The sequence below is a fragment of the Pelophylax lessonae genome, assembly GCF_965119305.1.
Source record: "Pelophylax lessonae genome assembly, chromosome: 1".
Lineage (NCBI taxonomy): Eukaryota > Metazoa > Chordata > Amphibia > Anura > Ranidae > Pelophylax > Pelophylax lessonae.
The window spans coordinates 37,104,039-37,111,216 of NC_138768.1; the positions used below are offsets into that span (position 1 = coordinate 37,104,039).

General features: G+C 36.3%; 1 protein-coding gene across 14 annotated transcripts in view; it reads right to left on the minus strand.

Moving 5' to 3' along the window:
• Positions 1 to 5,945: 5,945 nt before the first annotated feature.
• CELF4 (CUGBP Elav-like family member 4) overlaps positions 5,946 to 7,178 on the minus strand; it is a 1,612,756-nt gene continuing 1,611,523 nt past the window's right edge. For all 14 annotated transcript variants that reach the window (XM_082261568.1, XM_082261569.1, XM_082261567.1 and 11 more), the window contains one exon: positions 5,946 to 6,234. The gene's annotated coding sequence lies outside the window, so the exon portion shown is untranslated. The remainder of the gene's footprint in view (positions 6,235 to 7,178) is intronic.

Here is a 7,178-nt window from a genome sequence, read left to right on the forward strand (position 1 = left end):
CTAGTGAAGGACTACAGGTCAAAACATGAACCCGTAAGATCTAAGAGGCCACATCCTTAGATCTCAGGAATTCCTGCTTGGACTTGTAGTCCTTTACTTTTGAGGATATGACCCCCCAAAAGTAAAGGACTACAGGTCCCAGCATGAACCCCTCAGAGCTCAGGATGTGTCACACCCCCCCCTCACTAGTAAAGAACTACAGGTCACAGCATGAACCCAAGAGATCTAGGGGGGGGGGTCACATCCTTAGATCTCAGGGGTTCATGCTGGAACTTGTAGACCTTCACTAGTTGGGGGGTCACATCCTTATATTCCAGGCATTAATGCTTGTACTTGTAGTTTTTTATTAGTTGCGGGGGGTGGGATCAGGTCCTCAGTACAAGTTATATAGGGACTTGCCGACACTGTTTGCACTTTAGTTCCTGGAGGCCATGGTGCTAAAAGTCCCCCAGGGGACCTGGAGAGCCACATTGACCTCCCCCTACCTTTGTGATCATGGAAAACCTTAGACTGTTTTCCCTGATTCATCACTTTGCCACCGCTGGCTGTATGGGCCACTTGACTGGGCTTGCCCCCCAGGCCTAAAGGCTGCCAGCCCTCCCCAGCAACCATGGGTCTCTTTTCGGAAGAACCCTCGCCAAGCCACATTGTCTTCCCCCTACTTTTGTGATCTTGGAAAACCTTAGACTGTTTTCCCTGATCCATCACTTTGCCACCACTGGCTTTATGGGCCACTTGACTGGGCTTGCCCCCCAGGCCTAAGGCTGACAGCCCTCCCCGTCAACCAGGGGTCTCTTTTCGGAAGAACCCTCGCCAAGACACATTGTCTTCCCCCTACTTTTTGATCATGGAAAACCTTAGACTGTTTTCTCTGATCCATCACTTTGCCACCACCGGCTTTATGGGCCACTTGACTGGGCTTGCCCTCCAGGTCTAAGGCTTCCAGCCCTCCCCCGCAACCAGGGGTCTCTTTTCGGAAGAACCCTCGCCAAGCCACATTGTCTTCTGTCGGGATTATTGGTGATAAAAAAAAAAAATGGATTTAAAAAGCCATGTATATTTCATTTTATGCATATAAGATTCTGAACTGTGCAGCGTCCATTTTGTTCAAGGTAAATGAAAGTTCATATATGTTCATTTGCAAAATGTCTCTTACAAGCTTACAAGAGAGAATAGAGTTTCAACAGAGGTCTTTGTATTTCTTTTAAGATCGTAAATAAGATTTACACCTCTTCAGATAAGATATAACGGTAGTGCCAGTCTGTCTGTAAGTATTTAACAATGGACAATACTCCAGTATACTCTAGCAGACATTTAAAATGAACTATATATATAAGTTTTTAAAGATACATTATTATGTGTGAGAAGATATTAGCAATAATTATGTCATTATATTATGTAAGGCATATACATATATATTTAGAAATTGTTTGTCTACCATATGTTGGGTTTATATTCTTGTTAAATAACAAATCTTACTTAGACTTAAGAGTGAATACTAATTACTTCATTTTAAGGCATGTGGTAGGAGTGTTTATATAAGAATTGCTTTGGACTAGGCTAAGTGATATAAATTCTACAGGCCAGAAAAAATGTCTGACAGTAATGGCAGGATTCAAATAATGAGTGGCTTTTCTCTAGCCAAGAGGTCAAAGGTCATCAGATAAGAATATATTCTAATTATTGTTAACTACTGAATCTAATGAACGGTACAACACTGCCCTCTTTAGACGAAATACCAAATGCAGTTTTGGGGTAATTTAGATATTTCCAATATAGAAATATTGTATTGTATTAAAAATATAATTATTGAAATGGCGTTACTTGCCAGGTTGAATGATGGAGATTAGATGGACATTTATGTATGTACTGAGAGTATGGACAAAGTTTTATGTTGTGTTTTATAGTTAATCTTGAACATAGAGAAATCATCATTTAACTTTATTATCCAAGGTATAGGGTTAATTATTATGAGAGGTGTGACTATGACCTCACCAGTTAAGGTATAGAATATCCCAACCAATGGGGATAATGTTTCATCCCTCTGGGTTTAACTTATGGTAATTTGTATAGCCCTTTGTTCATACCATATAAAAGAAGAACCCAGATATGAGAGAGGACACACATGACATTTGCCCAACATACAATACACATACATCACACACACTACTACATCCCTCGATATACTCATCCAGACATACTCCATCTTGCTCCATCATTCATCTTAAACTTGGAGGGAAGCCACCATCTTAAGAAAGGCATCCATCTTAAAGACTCTGGTAATGACCATTTGAAGCTAGCAGCCATCTTAAGTGTGGTAAATATAACTTTGCTGTGTTATTTGATTTTATTCAATATTGTTTATTTCTTTCCTTATATGTTTTATATTGCATATTTAAGGGTAATAAGATTACAATCCCAGCCGTATAAACCATGGTAGATTTTTCTCTAAAAAGCTGATTTTTGTTTTTATACATTTTTTTTAATATCAGATTTAGCGCATTATTGCGAATTTAGTCTTCCGCTTTGCATGGCTTATTCTCGCATCATCTGCAGTGAGGTGACTTTCGGCTATACAATTCGCAGACAATTGTGGTCTGTTTATATAGAACACATACCTATGGTTTATGCTATACCTGGAGAAATGGTAATCTTGCTTTCGTTTTGCTTTCACTTTCATTATTGAGCTAAACATCCCATTGCATTGATTGTTTGAAGTTAGTAGTTTATGTAAGAGTTATCTTTTTGTGTCACTTCCTGTTTGATCATATATTGTGATTACATGTCTTGAGAATAAATATTTTATATATATTCCATACTGTAGACTGTACTCACTAAGATTGGTATATGCTTTTAAAAAGAAATTAATCAATTAAAAATAATTCACTACATATTGATATGTGGAAATAAGTGGAGATTCTCCTACTGCACAGATCTTTGCTTATTAACCATAAATAGACACTGTTATATTCAGAGCAGTATAAATATTCTGACATAATGAAGTACGAGCGCAAGATATTATTATTAAATATTCTTACACTTCCCCCTACTTTTGTGATCATGGAAAACCTTACACTGTTTTCCCTGATCCATCACTTTGCCACCACCGGCTTTATGGGCCACTTGACTGTGCTTGCCCCGCCAGGCCTAAGGCTGCCAGCCCTCCCTAGCAACCAGGGGTCTCTTTTCGGAAGAACCAACCCCAAGCCACATTGTCTTCCCCCTACTTTTGTGATCAAGTAAAACCTTAGACTGTTTTCCCTGATCCATCACTTTTCCGCCACGGGCTTTATGGACCACTTGACTGGGCTTGCCCCCCAGGACTAAGGCTTCCAGTCCTCCCCTGCAACCAGGGGTCTCTTTTTGGAAGAACCCTCGCCAAGCTCAGCAGGCCCTAAAGGATTGGGCTGCACTTCGGGCTACGGCCTAGGTAGTCCAGAGTGTGCTTTGCCCCTGTCAGCAGTCTTGCATTCAGAGCGTGAGGCCTTTTGACCCCTATTCTGTACCCTTGTGTACTTTTTTGTGTGCTGTAATTTTTTGGTTCAATTTTTTTGTTCACTGGAGATCTAAGCACTGTGCTACGGAGCTCTGAAAAAGATTTAAACATATTGGCAACCAAAGTTTGGTTTCAATGGATATGCAAATGCTGTACCTATGACCATGGGTCATACTAAAATAAAAGTGATATTTCTGTCTACCTTAAATGGTCTTCTGCCACAACTACCAATATTTACCTGGAACCCCTTTGTACTATTTATTTTATTGCTAAAATCCTCTAAAGCTATTGAGAAAAAAATAAGAAACAACAAAAATTTTTTAAACTGTGCTTTATTTAGGGCTAAGCTGAAAAGCGTCATTCAATAATTACAGAAGATTACAAGGAGATTTTTTAAGGTAATTGAGAGTGAAAAGAGCAGTTGGACGGAAATGCAGCTGCTGTACACACCTGTACTTACTAACAGCAGGAATTAAAGGAACACAGAAAAAGAAAGACGATGCCCAAGAGTGGGCAAGGAAAACAAAGATTAAAAAAAAAAAAAAAAAAAAAGGAAGTAAAAATAAAAGAGTTTAGTGACAGAATTTAAAAGGATCTGCATTCTAATGAACAGCAAGGATCACAGCGATAAACTATTCTGAAAAAAAAAAAAAAAACCATTGTGATACAAAGTGGGTTTTTTAACAAGTCAGCATAGGGTTAAATAATAAAAAAAAAAGCTTAAAAACAAAAATGAGGCTTGAGAAAAGGAATCCATTTTTTTATCCAGAGGAGGGCTATGGCACAGTGTTCCATCCCCTTCCAGCAATTAAAGGGAAAAAAGTGACCCATTGCAGGAGATAATACTTCATGATTTTTTGTGTATTTATATATATATTTATATTTATATATATATTTATAAAAAAAAGTTAAACATGATCAAAAACACTCTTTTAGTTCAACTAAAATAAGTGAAAACAGAAACAAACAACAAAAAAAAAAAAGATAAAACTGAAAAATTCATACAGCAGAAATAAATTAGAATAAATATGATATATTTTAAAATATATGTGTTTTTAAATAGTTCATTGACTTATTTTTCTGAATCTGAGTTTATTCTAAAGCAACATCTTTTTTTTTTTTTTATTTTTTAACTGCTCTAAAGTCAATTACCAAAGATAAATATCGTGCTTTCATTTTAAATAGTTTTTCCTTGTTTTTTTTTCTCTATCATTACAATTAAAAGACCTACAAAATATGCAAATGTATTTACAGAAAAACAGAGCCAGCATCGTTTTTAAACATCCCCTGTTTTTCAAAATTCCTTGTAAACAGTTTCAGAAATTTTTTCAAAGATTGTTTATATTTTTATTTTTTTTTTATTTTTACTTTTTTAACATTAAGGTTCTAGGCTGTCTTTTGCCCCTGAAGGTCTAGAACAAATATGGAAACTACTAAAGCAGAGGATGATGGGAGGGTTAGCAAAGAGCAGATTACGAAGATATGAAGCGAGAGCCATGTCATTCTTCAAGTTAAAATTAACTGATAAAAAGACAATAGCTGTTGTAAAGTTATTATTTCATTGCATCATTTTACAAGAGTCAAGTTTTATTTTTAATAGGTGGAATGCTTGCAGTTAAAAGCTGCCATCACAGCCTCTCATATCCTCCTCAATAAAGTATGCAATAGGATTTTATGCTTATTCTAAACTCTACAAAAATTACAGTTCTACAACATCTTTCTTTTAGCCATAATGCTAACGTCTATTTTTTTTTTAACTTTTTTTTTTTTTTTTTGCTTTCTAATTTTTTTTTTACTATTATATAGATATCTTAAACTTTTCTGTTAAATCTGTACAACTATTAGGATTTTAAGGGGTAGTTAGAAGCATTTACAAACCATTTTTTTTCCTACTACCTTCATTCTAATGCATTTTTCAATTTTTATGTGTTTTGTTTTTTTTTTTATTATTTTTCTCTCTTTTTTTATTTTTTTTTTTTGTCCATCTCACAGTTTTTTTATTTTTTTTATTTTGTCTGCTTTTAAAATATCTATCCTTTATTTAATTCCTACATACTTATCCTTTTATAATATACAGAAAACCATAGGAAATTTTCAGAATTGAATTAATGTAACCAAAGAACCTTCTATAGTATCAAATAGCTATTATTTTGCCATTTTTAAAAGCATTTTAAGCATTATTTTTTTTTTTTTTTTTTTACATATTTCATATAATTGCTCCCAAACTGTTTTAAGAACAGCTAAGGTGTAGGAAGTTAACTTCATATTTTACATACAGCTACAAGTCTGCAATAAAAAGTTTGGTCCTTTGGTCCCTAAATAGCTAAGGAATGACATATACGATGCTTCTTGCAACAGTTGCCATGGGGATGCCATGGCAGCATAACTCATGGTGGCAAACAGGCACTCCTTGTCAAATTTCAGGTTTCTTTTTTTAGAAGAAAAAGCCTTTTTCTTTTTTTTTTTTTTGTGGCATTATCAGTGTCTGTTTGGAAATTCCCATTGATCTTGATCCATCTGATGTTCCCAACTTGAGTTTCCCGTCCACGTAAGCAGTCGCGAATACTTTCATTGAAGAAATATTACAGTCTTAACAATCAAAGTAGAAGAAAAGTCTGAAGTCTTCAGCATGATTGGTACTTTGCTGATATGTCAAAATTGTAATCCAGCGCTTCTCGATCATATATTCTTATATGTTTATTTTGTATTGTAATAATACGGCCCATTCAGTTCCTGTCCTGAAAATATAAAAAAATAATAAGAGATTAGTAGTCAAGATTTTTGACGTGTTAATGCATGCTTATTAAAAAAAAAAAAAAAAAAGTACCCTAACCAGATCATGTGTGAACTGCCGGACCCGAATTCTGGAAATGTTGCATTACTGCTGGTAATTAAAGTGCTCCAATACATTATTTTCAACAAGGATTTTCATATTTGTTGAAATGTGGTTTTTTAAAGTACCTTTCAGCCACAAGTGGAAAGGGCAGAAGGTAAAGGATGGTTATTATTATTGAATATTATTATTTAAATTATTTGTAATGTTTTGCGATCAGTGATCAGGACTCTGTGCAGGTCAGTCAAGTTCCTCCACCCCAAACTCGCTCATCCATATCCTTATGGACCTTGCTTTGTGCACTGGTGCACAGTAATGTTGGCCATCCCCAATTTGTTCCCACAAAGTTGGGAGTATGAAATTGTCCAAAATGTCTTGGTATGCTGCCGCCTTAAGAGTTCCTTTCACTGGAACTAAGGGGCCAAACCCAACCCCTGAAAAACAACCCCACACCAGAATTCCTCCTCCCCCAAATTATTTGGACCAGTGCACAAAGCAAGGTCCATAAAGACATGAATGAGCGAGTTTGGGATGGAGGAAATTGACTGGCCTACACAGAGTACCGTCCTGCGCTTCTGGAAGAATGATCAAGCATTCCCACAGACACACTCCTAAACCTTGTGGACAGACTTCCCAGAAGAGTTGAAGCTGATATAGCTGCAAAGGGAGGGCCAACTCAATATTGAACCCTACAGACTAAGACTGGGATGCCATTAAAGTTCATGCATGTGTGTAAAGGCAGGCGTCCCAATTCTTTTGGTAATACAGTGTATGGGCTCTTTCACACGGGCGGTCCAATCAGATCCGCCTGTCAGTTTTTTAGGCGGATCTGATCGGATCCTCCATGCA